The sequence below is a fragment of the Coenobita brevimanus genome, chromosome 65, assembly GCF_032717465.1.
Source record: "Coenobita brevimanus isolate Jiangsu-jjx chromosome 65, ASM3271746v2, whole genome shotgun sequence".
In the NCBI taxonomy this organism is placed as follows: Eukaryota; Metazoa; Arthropoda; class Malacostraca; order Decapoda; family Coenobitidae; genus Coenobita; species Coenobita brevimanus.
In genome coordinates, this window is record NC_137018.1 from 7,457,128 (window position 1) to 7,477,496 (window position 20,369).

A 20,369-nucleotide genomic window follows, 5' to 3' on the forward strand; every position below is an offset into this window, starting at 1 on the left:
CACGAGAACTGATGAGGGAGAGAGAGAGAGAGAGAGAGAGAGAGAGAGAGAGAGAGAGAGAGAGAGAGAGAGAGAGAGAGAGAGAGAGAGAGAGAGAGAGAGAGAGAGAGAGAGAGAGAAATGTTATTTTTGTCATATTCGCTAAGCAAAATTTAGTAGCCGTACCAATATCTCAGTTTTCAATCTTTAATTTTGATTTCTCATTAACCAAGTATTGCTCTTCCTGTGGAACCAAGTCTAGGTATTATCGAAACAGCCAGCTTTTGAAATTATAAAAGCTGTAAGCAGTCATGAAAGCATTAAAATATTTCAAGATACAGCAAAACACATTTCACTTACCATGCTAAATAGGAAATCTAGTAATGCATGAGGACTAAATAAAATAAAAAAATGTTGCGTAAAGAAAAGGCTGAATCTTCTAAAGTTGTGACGTAAATTTCCAAACCAAACGTAACCGGAAAAGTGACTGACAAGGAAAACACTGGTATGCATTGAGCTCCACCACCAAGTCAAAAGGAAAGACGAGACAGAGAGAGAAGTGGAAGGTGAAAAGGAGAGGATTTACATTCATACTTAGTGGCTTTAACGAGAGTTCCTTTGGCAGATGATCCGTTTTTGCTTAGTCCCAAACGTCCCCTAGAAAACTGCTTGCAACAGTTGATTTTAGAGAGAAATTTTTACAAGTTGCCAATACATCCCCCAGGTTGTGCAGTATATTTTTCTGGACCTAATCTAACCTAACCTAACGTAATCTAACCTAACTTAAAAAACCTAACCTAACCTAACCTAATCTAACCTAATCTAACCTAACCTAACCTAATCGAACCTAACCTAACCTAACCTAACTAGCTGCAGCGGAATGCTTATCTTAGAGTTACGTATCATACTGTGCGTTTATGGTGGTAATGTTCCTGAACCGCATATTGGCTACTTGCAAAATAGCTCCTTCAGAGCCAGGTCCTTATTAAATTTGTGATGCAGGAGGGACGCTATCAAAGGAACAATAAAATGCGTTCCAAAGTCTGACCAGCCAAAAATAAAAGTCTGTTATTATTATTATTATTATTATTATTATTATTATTATCATTATTGTTATTGTTATTATTATCATTATTATTATTATTAGCAGCAGTAGTAGTAGTAGTGGTAGTAGTAGTAGCAGTAGTAGTGGTAGAAGTAATAGTTTTTGTTACTGTTATCCTCCTTCTCCACCTCCTCCTCCTCCTCCTAATTATTATTATTATTACACTTTAATCATTATCATCACCATCATCATTATATTATTATTATTATTATTATTATTATTATTATATATTATTTCTATTACTATTATTATTATTATTATTATTATTATTATTATTATAGTTAGAAGACACCCCAACACTGAAGGGTCTAGAAACTGTTTCCATTACCCATTCAGGTTATCATTTTTTTTCCCCTTATTCTCGGTTCCAGTGTTTTTTTTTTTTTTTTTAACCAAGTATAAAACCCCTGGCAGAGAATAGGTTAAGGGGAATTGACCTGATCGATGGCTTTTAACACAGCACAAGAAAATACCCGGGCTTGTTTGCTCACCTGACTACGCCGGAATGAGATGGGCGGCGCTGCATTCAGGAACACCCTAAAATGATTATACCGTCATGCATAAAAGATAACTCCATTGACTTGTAAAAGCTGTCATTATAATCTAGCTTATCCTCTTGGCCTCTGCGAGCAAAAGAAATATGATAATAATAATAATAATAATAATAATAATGTAAACATTTTCTTCCTCCTTCTTGTGTAATAAAATGTCTATATATATATATATATATATATATATATATATATATATATATATATATATATATATATATATATATATATATTTGTTCATTTTTTTGTATAATCTATGAGCTAATATGATAAATGATTGTGGATTACTTTTTATCCCATTATATCTTACGGTGGAAGAAATAAGCAGCCAATGATAAAAGTAAAACCAGTTAGTGAACCGCGTACCTGCGTCGTGGCGGTAAAGCTGCCTACCTGCACAACTTCAACCAGTGTACTACAAGAGAACTGGAGCAGGTTGGAGTTGGCAATACTACACAGAAGAATCGTATTAATGTTGATGGAACAATGAGGAGGATGCCTGGATTATACCACATTATGTAATGTAGGATGCTAAAAATACTATGAGTGTAAAGTTCATATCCAACTGCGATCTCTAATCCGAAATAATAAAGCGGAATTTCAACCCTTCCAATTGGCCTAAACATTACTGGCTTATTTACCATGATCTCACTATATTTTAACTCCGTTTCGGGGTAATGTACAAGGAATATTGACCTCATTTTACACCTGAGGATGGGCCATGTGCTGTACGTGACACCACACATTTTTCTTAGGGCTGGTGACTACATTCGTTTTGCCTTAACTTGGCCTAAAATTACCATCTCTCTATCTTGAATGCTGAGTTGTAGCAGTGGAGTAACTGTAAGATATGATGCTATCGTAATTGTAGATATATCGTAGTCGTCAGCGAGGTATTGTAACAGTGAGTTGATTTATAGGGCTTTTACGAAAAGAGAAAATGTAGTTGTACTTGTCGTCGATGACAGGAGAAAGATAAAGTTGAGTCTGGGGTTGATTGCAGTTTATTTTCTTCAAAGGGAATATCTCAAGCGTAATACTGGGTAACAGTGAGTGAGTCTCACAGCATATTGAGGTGAGAGCGGTTTATGCTTGCTAAACTCGCGCACCTGCCTTTCCCCACCGTGACTCTCGCTTTCCTAAAACCCCTTCTCGCTTCTCTCTCCTAAATCCTTCTGCCTGCTAACTCCTTCTGTCCAGTATATGAATGGCTGTGTCACGTGTAAGGCACGGTTGAGTGGAACTTTCTCGAATCTGGGGACTTTCCGACCAGAGATCACATTATACTGTCTGTGGCATTCCTGCTGAGACAATGTGAGAACATCACTTCCTCTAGCCCTAGCCATGACTTTCACCTAACCTATAGATTACATATGTACGTTACTAGCTATTATGTAGTGTTATGATATTTTAGAGTCCTGACAATGTTAGTCACAAGAAAGTGCTATAAAAAGGATGTGGAGCCATTGTAATGTCTTATTTTGCCATTGATCTACATGAACTAAGCTGCAAATAGACAAAAATCTACGTCAAGTTAAAAGGGCTACAGCTGTACAGTCCCCTGCAAAAGTTCTGTTCCTCCTCCTGATCTTCAAGTAACCCATAACATCATTTTTAGTTTGAGCAAAGCTGCATGCAGTCACTAAAACCTTCTTGGTTAATTAGATAGTTAATTTTACCCTTTATTATTTTTAACTACCAAAACCAGTTAACTCGTAATGTTATGACCAACTGAGGGGAAGGTAGAGGAACGGAATCTTTGCAGGCAACAGTACATTGACTACTTCCAGCTGATTTACCATATACATTTTCATATAAATACTTGCTTATAGAACACAGTTTATTTTGCAATGTACTATGCATTTTCCTTCATATGAATATTGACGCTTGCATAAAGATTTGGGTTTTCTGGTTAGTTCTTATCTCAGTCTTACCCTGTCATGGATATAGATTAGTTTCTTAAGTATCGGCTCCTAATGAAAATGATGAAAAGTGATGTCTTCAGATAAAAATACGTACATAGTAATATTTCAGATTCAGAGTTAACACTTTATTTCTTTTTTCAAGACAATGGATTAAAGGATTAGTTCACTCAAACGAGAAAAATCCCTGGCAGAGAGAGGAGGGGAAGTTACAAATCAGGCAAGGGAATTACTGAGACAATTTTATGTATTTTTAGCGATTAATAAGGAAAACACCCAAACAGTTCGGTCAGAATATTAAACCAAACCAGCTACTTTGCAATCCAGGTCCCTCTTTTTGTTCTGGTGTGCAAATGGGCTGGCATATAGAGGACCTTGTGCAGCTGTCTCATAGTCGACTTGGTAATGGAAGCAGACCTATCGACTGGGGTCATTTTACCTCGCCAATTACAGCACCAACACCCTCAATATTTATAGAATATTTAATCATTACATGCATAACTTTACTAATGACTTAATATTTTCTGCCTGAGACCCAATCTAAACATGGCATTTATATTACGGATATTATATAATATCGGGTTATTTGTGTGTCTGGCATATTTCTCACGTTCCCTTTCATTAGGTAATATTGACACTTGAGCGATATATTCTCCTGGAACTCGTTGTGCCTAATTTTCGTCGACGAAGCCAGTTTGCTGTTCGTTCAATATTCATCTTTCACTAAATATTAAAGGAACACAACTGTATTTTGCAGAACTGTGCTGTCTTTATAAAATTTTAGCCTTCAGTAACGGGCTAGTTGCTTTATACACATTCATTCCCTTCATACTTCTATTAAACCACAATGGACATGATTTTATATTTTAATTCTTCAAGTTTTAGATAATTGGTTATTGTCTCCCATATACATACCTTTCTCCCTCTCAAGAGACTGTGGTTTCTCTCTCTCTCTCTCTCTCTCTCTCTCTCGATAAATAGATAGACAGATAGATAGACGGAGACAGAGGTAGACAGATATATAAAGAGATAAAATTGATAGCAGTCATGATACTCCTGCTCATCTTTTTTAAGAATAAGAGTTATCATAGGCCCATATTTTCTGTTTACTAGTAACGCAACATATAGACACCTAGGAAGTTTAGGCTGAAACTTCCTGTACTTTAATAATAATAATAATAATAATAATAATAATAATAATAATAATACCAAAAACAGTGATACTAAGTCTTTGAAACCTAAAGTATACTGACCTGAATAGGACTCATTCTTTTAATGCTCAATGTCTGATGGATGGATACAGAAATGCGAGCTGCCTCTGTTTCCTTCTGTAGTTCTTTGTTCTCCTCCACGGTATCCTCTGGCACCATTATCATCGCTTCTGTTAATAAACGCTACTCCTGCGACATCCGTCATATCTGATAGCACGACCTCCGTACACTGTCCTTGCTGTCTTAAGATTATTTACGGGAGAAATGATCTTCTCCATGGGACGCAATGACCCCGATATCTCCGCCGATGCCTATGGTCGCCGCTCTTGTGGCACCTATCGTTCATGGGATGTGGTCTTTGTGCGCTATCATCCTAACACCTTCATCTGTGTCGATTCCTGTAGGGGAGAGAGGGAAGCTTCGCCAAGGGGACTGCGGTGCACAAGTCAAGAAGGACTGATTGGTAAGGGAATAAGAGAAAAGATGGGAATGAGCTCCAGGAGGTTAAAGGTGGCAGGTAACTGAACCTAGTGGAGAGACACCCTTCTGTTATCGTAGTTGTGTCGATTCTACTCTGAATGCCTGGAGGAGTTTGATTTATACCCTTCCTGAGGTACTGTTAGCGAGGTCTAAGTGCCGTTAGCGAGGTCTGGTGGCAGCCAAGCAACCTGCGCACCAGCATTCCAGTCCAGCAGGCAGGTGACAGAATCATTAGTAACATATTGCACTTGGTGAGGCCGGGGCAACTCTGTGGTTTCGTGTGTTCCGCATACCTGGGTGTGCACACCATACAAGCCACAGGCACATAGTGGGCGGCTCGGTGGTTGTGCGACTCCTTGGATCACTGGAGTATGCTTGGTGATCGGGGATACGGCTCTGTTGAACCACATGGGGACTCTGGTGGCCCAGTACTGTGATCAACCCATCTCATCTTAAAGCTGGATTTACTAACCGATGCACCGCCGGCAGTTATTGATATACTATTAGTTTTTTATTGTTTCGATCCTTAGTTGTATCTTAAAAACCAAAGATTATTATTAAGCCAGACTTTTTTGTAATTTATTTTTAGAACGGTAAGTTAAAGGACCGTGTTGGTGGCAGAAGATTTATTCAGAATAGGCTCTGTTTCCTAGAGTGTCAGAATATTTGCAGAATAAAACAAATAGCTATCTTTTCTCATTCAAATACAGAACACTTTAATCTGGCCGAGGAAAACCCTACCAAGATACATTATTAAAACATAACATTACATCAGCGTGATAACATGCAACTTGACTAATGCTTTGACTGCATGCTTAGAGACTGTAATCAGGATAACGTCAGACGAATTTTACACAAAGCATATTAAAAACTGGTTCAAGGAAATAACAATGCACAATTACACATTTCATTTAAAAGTCCAGTCATTGGTCATATATCAACAACTGGATTTTTACCTGTCCCGTGTAATTAACCTAGACCAAAAGGGTGACGAAACACAGAACATTATAAACCACCATCATATTTTACTTCATTTTGGGCAACCTAAATTAAGTCCTCTATACATCTTACGTATCTCTAGGGAATCACTGCATACATCTCTATAAAGCACTGTTGATATATATATTTTTTACCCTTACTGGCCATAATTTCTCCACTCTCTCTCTCTCTCTCTCTCTCTCTCTCTCTCTCTCTCTCTCTCTCTTATGATTCAGAGTTAGATAGCAATAAACAAGATGACATTTATGACCCATAATATATTTGCAGAATTATGTTGAGGGTGGTGACTCTGAAATAATTTTATAATTGTTCAGACTGATTTGCTGATTTTCAAAATGAGTGTGTGTGTGTGTGTGTGTGTGTGTGTGTGTGTGTGTGTGTGTGTGTGTGTGTGAATGATACAATTGCACGAACCAAAATAAGATAAAACAAATGTGAAAAGAGTATCGTGCCTGATATGTGATGTATAGTTCATGGTTAGGTACGATAAGGCTTCACATTATCTAAAAGAAGCGCTTGTGTTGCAGAAGCTCCAGTAGTAGTATGAGGCATGCAGTGGCCCAGCCGAGACCCAGGAGGAAGAAGGCTCCATCCATATGCAGCAGAGAGAGGGGAACCACAGCCCTCTCCTGCGCTGCCTCACGCCCACCATCAACACCATTAGCCTCACTCACGAAAGCCTAAGCAAATAGTTCATACGTCATTATATCAGGCAAATAATGGGAAAAAAAAAATTCTGCACACTCAATTTTACACTTTTAAGTTGAGCTGAAATTTCTGGACACATTAGTTAGAAAATAAGAGACTGTTTTGGTATCATCTTTCCATTCCTACAAAGATTGCTACGTCGCTATTTTACAGCAGTACAGAGAGGAGTTTACAGCTACAGTTTCACGCCTATTCTAATGGCTTTTTATGACACGTACGAATAGGTATATACATTTCTTCTGCCCTTTCTTCACGGACAAAATATCAAACACAGAATGCTCATTTTCTATTTTTTCATCTTCATGTGCTAACAGTGTACTAATTAAACAACAATGTAATTTGAAGCAATGGACATACTTCTCTTGTGATTACTAACTAGAAGGAAATTTCTTTGGATGGAATTGCGTGCAGATGTTTCTTGCCGTCTTACCTCATGCCAGTAGGTAATAAGCCCAGAATTTACAAGCCAGCCCATTCCTTGATCGAGCTTCTTCTTCCAGGGGGTGTGCTTGGGGTACAGCCAAGAACAACGACCAGGCTGGACCCTCTCCTTCACGATGTAAGTCTCGTTGGCCTAAGGAATGCCCGAAATATTGTCTGAACACATAATTATAAAAATGAAAAAGTAAAAGAAAAAAATTACCGTGAGAGAGAGAGAGAAAAAAAAAAACCTTCATGAGGAAGGAATAAGTGAAAGACGTCCTAGGAGTTGTGTGGATTTGCATAGATGGAATTATAAGTGCATGAGGTCTGTTAGAAATGTATATCTGTGACTTTATATGGGGAAAGGGTTGTCACGTCCACATGTTATTCAGGCCAGGAAAGACCTCTCCTTATGGACGGGTTAATTATCACTATACCTAACCTCTCCGGTTCTCTACTGTATCCCTCTCGTTAGCTGAATAAAATCGTCAAAATAGAATGAAATAGAAAAACCTCATCAGACTGACGAGGTTAAGTTTAAGTTATATGGCCTTAACTCCTACGAAACATCAACACCTTTTCCTGTATTTAGCGGTTGCATCTATTTTCATTCCTCTAAAGTGAAATAAACAGTTGAGAATTAGTAAAAACACTTAACTTTTATATCAAAGGCAAAGGTGCATAATCTTGGCCTAAAAAAAAAAAAAAATCACCACATTTGTATGCATTTCGACTGACTATATTTTTTATACTAACCTTCATGGTGCTCCTCAGAACTGAATCAAAGTTTACGTAACCATGCGATCCTTGCTTCATAGCGACAACAGTCTCGTCGTAAGAGCTGAAAAAATCTCGTTTCTCTCCCAGTCGCTGAATCACTTGGTTTACCGATTTTCTGAGTGTCTCCTCCAAAGCACCGCCGTAATTCACAGTGGCCAGTCTTGAAAATGCACATTATTATAAGAAATTATGTTTTAAAATTAAAGTATGTACACGTTTTCAATACACAATACTTTATCACAATTGGAAGGAAAATATGTTAAATTATTTCAGAGTTACCTAAGGTCACTGTCAGCCAGCTGTTGCAGTGTGTCGATCCGCGGAGGGAAGGATGGACTGGTAAGGATACCAACCAGGTTACACGTGTAGGAGGCACTGATGACAAGACAGCAGAGAAACCACACACCGATAAAGATCCGGCTCCCCATCCTCATCGGCACTCTGGGCAGACTCTGACTCAACATGGCTTGTAGCAGACAAATCCAACATATGGCATCCCTGTCTGACAACACGCTGCCCTGCAAGTTGATTACACATATTACTTTGTGCCTGGATCATACACAAGAATTCAAAAGCTTCATGTTTATCAAAAAGCTTATATAACAACTACTGACCTGGATCCATGTTAGCAGCATTGCAAGTGTCAGACTGGCCACGATGAAACCCCACACCGCAGGACTGAAGGATTTATACATGCTTATCAGTGAGGGCAGTTCACGTGGCACTTGGATAGCAATACCATACCCACCTTCCCACCACGTGGGAGAAGGACTGAAAGCATTAAGGCGATCATAAGTATGAAACAAACAATGTGCTGTAAAATTCTTTTCTCCAAGCAGAATCATCCTTAATAGTCCAATCCACGTACCATTCTCCAGTGATCCCCACTTAAGATCAGGAGGTTCAACAGTCATGGTGTAAGTGAAATTTAAGGCAGTTGACAGAGCCTTCACCATTTCCTGTATCACACCAACAGGAGTCTTGTCACTGACACTTCGAAATAAAAACACTGGTTGACGCATCCAGGTTGCCAGTTGAAATTTGTATCCATTATATGATGGGAACCTGTCTATGAAGAGTGAGTGGAAGTGGGTGAAGTGGTGTGTGTGCCAGTGGCCGAGGAGGCGTGGCGTGGGTGAGGAGAAGGGCAGGAGAGTATAGACACGGGGCCGTCCCTGCGCCTCTCCGCTGATCAGCACCAGCCTCTCCACACCGCTGAATACGTCGTCACTCAGGATGGAGGCGTCATGGCCCGGCGCCAGGCTCAGCAGCAGCAGGTTAGTGGGCTTCCAGTGACGCCACAGTGACTGCAGCAGCTCCGGTTTGTGTGTGAGGAAGAGCACAATATGGAGCAAGGAGGTGACTGGCGGCCACCAACTCTGCTCCACACCCAGACTCATAGTGAGGTGTGGCGTGAGGCGCACTTCTTTTACACCCATTATTTTGAGTTGGACATCTTGTGGGAGGCCGGGGTCAAGGTGCAGCACCAGCGACCTGCCTCTCGCCGGCCCGGACACCACCTCACCCAGCACACCCACCTGCCTCTCCCACACACTCTCACAACAGGACACACCACTCACACACAACACCGTCAGAACCACCAGGCAACAGCAGGTTAAGCAGCACAGTTTTGTCATAATTCCAGTTAGTGTCTTTGTAAATACGCTTGGCATCAGTGACTGCATTGTTCTGACTTCCCTCTGCGCCCTGTTTCTGCTGATTCTGTGGATTATGTTGATCTGAAGGTAAAAAATCAGTGGTATCCTGTCTATCGTGAAAAGTACTAGAGAACTATAGGATAATATATATGACAAGCTGCAAAATAGTCATGACACAAAATTATAAGTCAGTCGCTGCAAGTGAAGCTGCTGTGGCTATTTCATCAGCTAGAAAAAAAAAAAAAAAACGAATAAAAAACTACCATTAGCCTAAAAACAATGACTCGTATAAGCTTAATTGCAGTGTTTTAGTGGGCTACCGCTATCAAAGCCTTCAGTCCCATGACATATTTTTCATTATTCTTTTGCTAATTTCAGGTACATTAAAATACGAGAGGCTTTTGGGCCTGGCCGGGATGGATATAGTCTTCACTGATCCTCTCACTATTAGCACTATTCGGATGCTCTCCGAAGGTGAATGAAGTCTGTGGATCGCAGGAATAAACCAGTAAATGTATATCACCAGACTCAAAGGGCACGGTAGATGTCTGAAGAATGTGGAAGTTCTATAAGTAGTCTTAAACACGGAAAATGTTACATCAATTCGTATTTTAATTTTTAACTGTAAATAGTTTTGGCAATAGCTAAATGTACACAGATGAGACGAACTGTTGGTTTAATGTAAAAAAAAAAAAAAAAGTATTGAAGCCTTAGAAAGAGTCGTATGTGTGTGCGGTATTGTAGAGGAACACTGACACAACTTTATACGAGTATTATGCCTACCTCATCATTACCTCAAATTTTCCTCACGTCGCATTGTCTTTAACACGCAATACAAGTCTGAAAACAAAAAAAATGGCATTTTGTGTGGGGCTATTTTAACATGAAACCGAGAGTCTGAATGAAACTAGTTTTATGCCTACAAAAAAGGCGAACTGCATTGTTCTTCATGGAACTTTCAAACATATAAATACAGTTTTGACATTTAAATGTTTTTCTTTATTGCTTTTACAGTGTCAGACAGTAAAACACAGAATATTTCCTCATTTTTATAAATCCCTGCTGTCATCCTCTCCAGTGGGGAAGCTGGAAAAAAATTAGCATCATTTAATCACATTCAGTTTCTCAGCTGTCGCGTATGAGGTCTTAGCAAAAATGTTCTAAGTCATAGTTATATACTCAAGCAGGCCCTGCTGACGTACGGTTTACCCCAGTCCCTTTATCTCATGCCTGATATTGTTCATTGACAGAGTATGATGCCCCGAATATACTCTCAGATTAAGAAAAAGAAAACTTTCATGTAATAAGAGCAGAAACTTAATGTCGCGGTACGAGTTGGATGCTTTGACTGTCAATGTGTAAGTAGAGTTTAAAGCTGATCGAGGCCACATGGTTTCCTGCAATAAACTAACGAGAGCCTTCTCCCTTAATGTCTTTGAATATACTAATCTTGGTTTCTAGATACAAACAGTAGTAATGAAAGAAATAGAACGTGTTTCTGAAGGCTGAACAGAGGTGGGTGATGTAGCAGAGTAGGCGTGATGTGAATGAGAAGGGCAGGAGAGTATAGACACGGGGCCACCCCTGCGCCTCTCCGGTGATGAGCACCAGCCTCTCCACACCCCTGAATACGTCGTCACTCAGGATGGAGGCGTTATGGCCCGGCCTCAGGCTTAGCAGCAGCAGGATAGTGGGCTTCCAGTGACGCCACAGTGACTGCAGCAGATCCGGTTTGTGTGTGAGGAAGAGCACAATATGGAGCAAGGAGGTGACTGGCGGCCACCAACTCTGCTCCACACCCAGACTCATAGTGAGGTGTGGCGTGTGGCACACCTCCTTTACACCCATTATTTTGAGCTGGATATCTCGTGGGAGGCCGGGGTCAAGGTGCAGCACCAGCGACCTGCCTCTCGCTGGCCCGGACACCACCTCACCCAGCACACCCACCTGCCTCTCCCACACTCACACCACAGGCCAAACCTCTCATGCAACTCACCACCGTCATAGCCACTAAAGCAACTATATGTAAAGAGTCTCAGTATCGTTGGCGCTAATGAATAAACACATAAAGAATATTTTACTATACGTGTGTTTGTCAGGGGACTGATATTACCTGGTCTTTAACTGTGATTCATTACTGGGTCTATTGATTATCCGAAAAACAATACAACTTAACAGTGAAGCTAATGCAGTATGCAGTATATTTCTAATCTGTACTTGGCAACTGACAAATGGAGCCATGTCCTGTTTAAGTAATGAAAATTGCATGGAAAGCAGTACAAGAGACACATTACACGGATGACTTACAGCTGTTTGTGTTATCGTTGTTATACTATAAAAGTGTTTTACCTTCAGGTGCTTTTATCCAAAGTGATAATACAGTGGTTTCTTTTAGTCCCACAAAACATTTGCTAAGTTGGATGTTAATTATAAAACCAAATGAATGTTTTAACTTAATAGTTTAGTGGGTTATGATGTTCCAAATGCATATCGCCCATAAGGGTTTGCATCCAATGAGTAGGTGGGATTTACTGCTCCATGATACCAGGTAGAAGAAAACAGCTGGTGACTCCCAAAATGTCTGCACCCAGTAGCCAAGCCCTGTACACTTCTTTGCTTCACTGCTGGGGCAATAACGATGTAGATAGATTGAAATTATACATGTAAGCAGAATACTCTCTCTAATATTCAAACGATTAGAATCCAAAGCATATTCACTACGTTATTTTTCGTGTCCCTTTTTTTAAAACAATTCTTTGCATCTCATCAATCAGAGGGTAAACAAGTTCACCGATAATAATTTTGGTCATTTAATTCGGAATGTTTCATATAATTTTCAATATCGGCTTTCTCCATAAGAGAAGTAAACAAAAATATAATAAAAGATAAATTTGCAATATACATGCGAATTACTGTATAAGCTTGAATGCGAGTTACAGTGGTTGACTATTGAGTAAATGTGAGTGTACCTAGGCATGCTGCTGATGAGTTCTTCCTCTACCTGGTACTCACGTGCTCTCTGGATCCTACCATACCTCAAACTTTGGTGGAGAGAGAGAGAAAGAGAGAGAGACATTAGGATGAAGATGATGGTAATGATGATGCACTCTCTCTCTCTCTCTCTCTCTCTCTCTCTCTCTCTCTCTCTCTCTCTCTCTCTCTCTCTCTCTCTCTCTCTCTCTCTCTCTCTCTCAAAGGGTGTATACAGTATATTACTACCTTAGTCTACAATGTGCCAGCTGTTAACATGTTTTTTCCTAAATACATCTGTATGCAGAGTTAGAGAAAGGGTTGTATATGAAAGTCAAACTGTGCAACTGCTATAGCTGAATATCTCTTAGGTGTGTGTGTGTGTGTGTGTGTGTGTGTGTGTGTGTGTGTGTGTGTGTGTGTGTGTGTGTAAAGCTTGTTGAGGAACATAACGATGTTTGGATGGTTAAATTGTGCCCAACACTTAAGCTGTAGCAGATAATGAAGAGCTAGACTGTTGGTTTAACATTATCCTGAAGAAACCCTTGTGTTGCAGAAGCTCCGTTAGAAGCAGGAGGGAAGCAGTGACCCAACCAAGCCCCAGGAGGAAGAAGGTTCCCTCCAGATGCAGCAGACAAAGAGGAACCACAGAATTCTCGAGCTCCTTCTCATGTCCACCACCAGCATCAGTCTCTTCCGCGAAAACCTGTAACCACATCAATAGACCCTGTAGTGACTTATCGTATGTTACAAAAATATACGAGTACAGTACCTGATATCTTAACCTTTTTCTTTTTAACATGTGTAAAACAAAAGAAAAAAAATATCTGCAAAATTCTAATGACTATAACCTACATCAATATTTATCCATTACTGACACCACGCACGTAGTTTATTTAATGTTATCCTAAGATTACTGAATGTGCAATAATAGTTTTTTTATTACATACTGGAGTTTTATTGTTTTCCCCTAAATACGTGGCTAAACACACTGGGAATATCCATTAGTAACAATTAACTGTGCAATTATTTTTCGGAGTGTTGCGTAACCAAGTGTCTAGGTTAAGCGGAAGAAATTGCAACTTCTCTGTGCTAATGACTTTCTTGAAACTGCAATTCTTTTTGCGTCGATTCATCACTCAAATATTCAAGCATTTTTCGAATAACATTATTACAAACTGACAAGCCAAAATATACCAGGTCTAACAAGGCAATGAAGCTTGTGTTCCACGGATGCCAAGACAACTTATATACCCTGCATTCAGACATGGTTCAGTGCCGTTTTGTTGTCATCAGTGAATGGAATTTGAACTCGCCTTGTACCAGTGTGTTATATATACATTCAGGCGAGCTCCTGTACCGTGTTGTTGAACTCACCTCATACTAGTGAATGGTATTTGAACTCACCTTATATCAGCGAGTAGTATTCGAACCAGCCTTACACCGGGGAGTGATATTTGAACTCAACATATAACAACAAGCGATATCCAGCTCACCTCATACCAATCTGGGATACCTGGACTCACCTGATACCAGTGATTGATAAGGCCGGCGCTGACTAGTTGATTGATTCCCTTGTCGAACTTGGCCTTCCATGGGGTGTGTTTAGGGAAGAACCAGCTACAGCCACCTGTATCGAAAGTCTCCTTCACCCAGTAACTCGGAACTTCCTTAGAAATACCAAAGACTACGTTATTCATTAAACAGGTAACATTATTTATTATACAGTTAACATTGGCGGTCTGTGCTCTATTTTTTTTCTTTCACTTGAAATCTGTTCGCTATGCAGTGTCCACTGAATTCAGACAATATTTTTGTTTAGTTTTGGCATTTACTATGTTAATTATAATAAAATAATCCAGAACGGTGGTTTGGACACTAGCTAACTAAATCAGCTGAAATGAAATAAATTTATATGGTATGGTATATATGCAACACTTATATACAACATGTAAATATATATATATATATATATATATATATATATATATATATATATATATATATATAGGACTACATAATAGATAGATAGATAAATAGATAGATAGAGAGACAGATAGAAGCAGGAAGTCAAATGATGAGAAGGTGTTGTGTTTGCGAGAAGCGAGCAGCGCTAAACGCTTACACGGGGGAAAGCTGACGACAGCGGCCAGTAAGGAGATGATTCAGTTAGCTGTCAGCAGTCCTCTCGTGAGAAAGTTCTGTTACCATGAGGAAGATACGTGACACACACACCCTACTACACGAGATATTAGAAAAGAGAGGGTAGAAGGAGACAAGCGACCCTAGAGAGAGGTCGAGACGGAGATTAGCTTGAGAACAGAGAGAGAGAGAGAGATAGCGAGACAGGGAGGTAGCTACCCAGGACTTATACTATTATACCTGTTTAATATTTCCAAGACAAATAAAAATAGTCCCATACTATTCTTTACCTCTCCCGTCACTACATGACATCTGGTGGGGAAACTACTACAAGATATAAAAGCCGCTCGACCACAAGTCTAAAATATACTTCTCTACAATTAACTACAAAGTCTTTATGACATTTGGTAGCAGCGAACGTATACGAACCTCGTCTACGAATCAACATTAAAATCCTACAAAATATCAAGATTGACAACAACCAACAATATCAGCTCCTGCCCCCTCCGTCTCCCAGATCATTACGCTGATGCAGAGGTCAAGAGATCACTCGACGCCTTGCAAGTAGCTTAACGACAAACCAGCAAATCTGCGGACATCGTCTCCGAATTAAAAGCAAATTTCTACAAAAGCAACCGAGACTACAAGGTTAGCTTCAGTTCTACAAAGTCTACAGCCATCTACAATCAACTACAGCCATCTACAATCAACTACACGCACAACGAATAAATCACTAGAGAAAAGGACAGAGAAAACTTCCACATAGAATAAAGGGAACAAACAAACGAAGAGTGAGACACGATTTACAACTCATCTTACTCACTCGTCTTCACTCAAGTTACTCATCGCTACTCATTCACTCACCACAGCTACCAGTGTGGGAAGCCGACGTCACCATGTGCTGAGATGACATCACAACGCGAGTCTGCCATGCCAAGCAACGTGTGACGGACACCAGGCACTTCTCACCCACTACTCATTACTCATTATTCACATAGCTCCTACTCATATTCACTTATTTTCACAGTTAAGTTGGAAATTCGACGTTCTATGTTGAGGTTTGCCTGGGACAGCCGTTAACCACTACAAATACCAGGCCATGGAGTTTCCTGAGTAATATCGTCCATCAACACACCACTAGAATTATCAAGAGATCTTCAATCAAACCTGTATTTTCTTCCGAGATCGACTTTTGTATCGACACACCTCTACGATCTGTATCAAGTGGGTAAAATTATACTTGCTCATTTCTTCTCAGTGCTAAAATTAGCTATATTCAACTTATTTAATCATCTAGTTTGCTAGGACATAAATAAACAAGAGGCGTATTTCATAACATCATATCTTAATGACAGGAATATTTTCGCAACCACCCACGTTAATACCAGATGACACACAAATTGCCACAACATCAGACTCACAATTAAGAGACAGCCCACCCATTGTACAACCCACACCACACGTTATAGATAAGGAAACAAATACGGGAGTTTCGGATGATGAGTGGGAAACCCCTTCAGATGTTGAGAGTATCGACTTCGCAGCTGCCTTAAATACGTATGCCAATATACTTAACAGGGTTCACCGGTCCGGTCATACATATTCTACCATTCCCTCACATAACGATAAACTCGTACAAGTTGAATTAACAGGGCAATCATTAAATATGAATCAAGAAACAAATACTGCTGATCTAAAAACCACACCTCACGTTTTTGTGTATCACGAGGATAAGACTGCCCCAAAATTCTCTGGCACAGACAAGGATCGCATTGATGTCATTTCATTAATCAGTCAGTGCGAACAAATGTTCATCAAGCGCCATATACTAGATGAACAAGAGAAAATTGCTATTTTTTCATCTTGCATAAGCCAGGAAAGATGTCCAGCAAGCAATTTATTGCGCTCCGATAAGCTACATCGTGCTAGGACATATGATGAATTTAAAACTGAATTTCTGAAGAAATTTTCTGGAGGTATGAACTTCTTGCCAGGTATAATTCCAGAATTACATAAAATTGTAGATCTTGTAAGGGAGCACACTACAAACCATGTGCTCAGTGAAATAACTGCTGATGTCTCCACAATCAAGAGAACCCTGTTAGCTACTCTGGAGAATTCTAAGTGGATAACAGATGATGGAAAGATGTCCCCAGACCTCGTCGTGGACATCATTGGTTATGTAGCTGCCTTGTGTAAATTACCTGATAGAACCCTTAAGATCGCCAAAACAATCGCGTACATCCCTGGAATGTGCTTACTAGACTTAATGAACGAGGTAGAGATGCAGTGCAGTAAAGCAGGTGTGGTCGACACACATGCACATTCTGGTAGAATCAGGGTACCTGAGACAGTATCAGCTGTGAAAACATCAACACCGACCCCAAACAGAGAACAAAATCGATCGCGACCTGAAATGAGGCAGTCCAAACAGACAAAGACGCCTAGACCTCGTTCCCACACGCCTTCCTACAGGCAGTTTCATAAGTTTTCGCGCAGCCCGAGTAGGTCTCGCGCTATAAACAACACTTTTTATGGGAAATCACCTCGTAGGTCACAGTCAAGGGATAGGTCCATTCTGTGTCATTACTGTGCAAAACCAGGACACACAAGGTATGAATGCTTTATCAAGGCAAAAGAGGATAATCAAAAGACACAAGGGTTTGGTCCTTACTGTAGGCATCATAGATACCAAGGGCACTGGACTAGTGATTGCAAAACAGTAGAAAAAATTGTGTCTATGTTCAAATCGGGGGAAGACCAAGTCATGACAAAAAACGAACAAACATAAAAAAGAACAAGGTTAAACTTCACATAGGAGGCATGTTGGGAAATGAGTGTATTTTGATACCAGCTGTATGTGAGGATCAAAACGTTTCCTTATTTTTAGATACAGGCTCTCCAGTGAACTTAATAACACATGAAGAACTAAATAGAATTCTTAAAAATAAAAAGAAAGTAACTTTTCTGGATGAAGCTGATTTAGAATTAAACACAGTAGATGGTCAAGAGATTACAGTAAAAGGTATGATAAGATTAAATCTCAGTTTCACAGAAACTACAAGACCATTCTCTGCATTGTTCTATATCGTTGAAAACTTAGCAATTAAAGCTCATATGTTACTGGGCTTAAGATCCATGAGAACTGAGAACATAACTATACTCCCACAAATGAATGGAATAGACTTTGATAATGAATTTATAGAGGAAATACTTTCAGAGCCCTCACCGATTGGTAGAAGAGAGCCAAAAAGAATTGGTAATATTAAAGGCTTTAACAAACATACACAAACAGATGAGTGTATAGATCCACTTACACCAGCAACCCCATCCTCCAGAATTAGTGACCCAGATAACAGTACTGATTTATCAATTTTTCCAGCCCATCTCACTAATGATTTGGTTATAACACCTAATTCATACATGAAGGTTACCATAAAGAGCAAATTACGGAATAGTACTGTTCTTGTCTTAGAAGAATTATGTAAAGTAAAAGGATTGTCAGTAGAAAACGCATTATGTCATACGAACGACGAAGGGCTAACTCAGATAATCATTATTAATCACATGAATGGGGAAGTTCAGTTGAAGAAGGGAACTTGCATAGTTAATATTGAAAAATGTTTAGCCCCTGTGAAGGAAATAAATATTGGTGGAGTAACAAGTGAGATAAAATCTACGGATAGAGAAAGAATAAAAGAGAATTTAATTCACTCAGGTGAATTTGACGAAGAAAATGATTTGTTAACCCTGCTGGAAACACACAGGGACACCGTAGCCTTGCCCGGAGAACGATTAGGTGTACTAACTTGATTAATCACATGATTAATGTGCACCCAGAAACACCACCAATTTTCGTACCAGCTTATCGCATACCACACTCCCAACGTACACTTGCAAATCAGTATGTCGATGAAATGTTAAAGCTTGGAATTATTGAGCCTTCAGTTTCTCCGTGGAACGCTCCCCTTTTCTTTGTGCCCAAGAGAAATGGAGAAATGCGTGCGGTAGTAGATTACCGTAAACTAAATAATCACACCATCCCAGACAGATTTCCCATGCCATTGCTAAGTGATGTTCTACAGAATATTGGTCCTGAGAATAATATATTCTCGACCATCGATCTCCTAAACGGATACTATCAGATTCCGGTATCTCAGGAGTCACGTAAATACACTGCCTTTTCAACAAACAGAGGCCATTATCAATATACAAGAATGCCAATGGGACTGAGGACAGCCCCTGGTACGTTCCAGCGTCTTATGAATTACGTATTGTCCGGAATTTTAGGACAAGGAATATTTGTTTATCTTGACGATATTATTATCGCAACGAAGAATATTAAGGATCATCTCAGGAAATTATACTTACTCTTAGAAAAGCTTAGTGATGCTGGATTAAAAATTAAACTTTCTAAATGCAAATTTTGCTTTAAGGAAATAAATTTCTTAGGCCACAAATTAAGCTCTGATGGTATTCACACCACTGATGACAAAATACAGGCAGTGAGAGATTTTCCTGAACCCACTACGACTGACGAAGTTAGACAATTTTTAGGTCTGGCTGGGTACTATAGGTCCTTCGTACCACAGTTCTCTCATATAGCCTTCCCTCTATTCCAACTACTCAAAAAAGATGCTGTATTCCAATGGGAAGAAGAACAAAAAAGGGCATTTAACAATCTAAAAATTAAACTAACGAATGCACCTTGTTTAGCATATCCAGATTACACGAAATCATTTCTTATTTGTACAGACGCATCAGTTAAAGGATTAGGGGCTGTACTGATGCAGGAAGATAAAAGAGGAAAGAATCAACCAATTGCATTTGCCAGCAGACAAACAAGAGGTGCGGAGAAAAATTATAGCACTACAGACTTAGAGGCACTTGCAGTGATTTTTGCATTACAAAAGTTTCGAGATTTGGTATATGGTTACGAAATCCACTTATTCACCGACCATAAACCACTGGTGGGTATGTTTAAAGAAAACTCCTTTCTGGGAGGAGAGCAAGATGGAAATGTACAGTTGAAAACTACAATGTACAAATACATTATATACAAGGTAAAATGAATATAGTAGCTGACGCATTATCTAGGAACCCGAACACAATTCAAGTCGCGGCGTTAGATCTCAAAGGAAATATCCCAAACCACGAGGATATCGCAAAGGCACAAAGACTTGACCCAGTATGGTCAAAAGTAATATACAAGTTAGAAAGTGGAGATGACATACAATTACCCAAACTGCATGTCCCACTTGAACAATTCACAATGGTCAATAATACATTATACAAAATTAACTCTAAACAACCAAAACGCCAAAGAAATACTAACCAGTTGGTAGTACCTAATGACATGATACCCCAAGTATTACGAATGATACACGACAGCCCACATGCAGGACACCCTGGAAAGGATAAGACATTCAACCAAGCCCAGC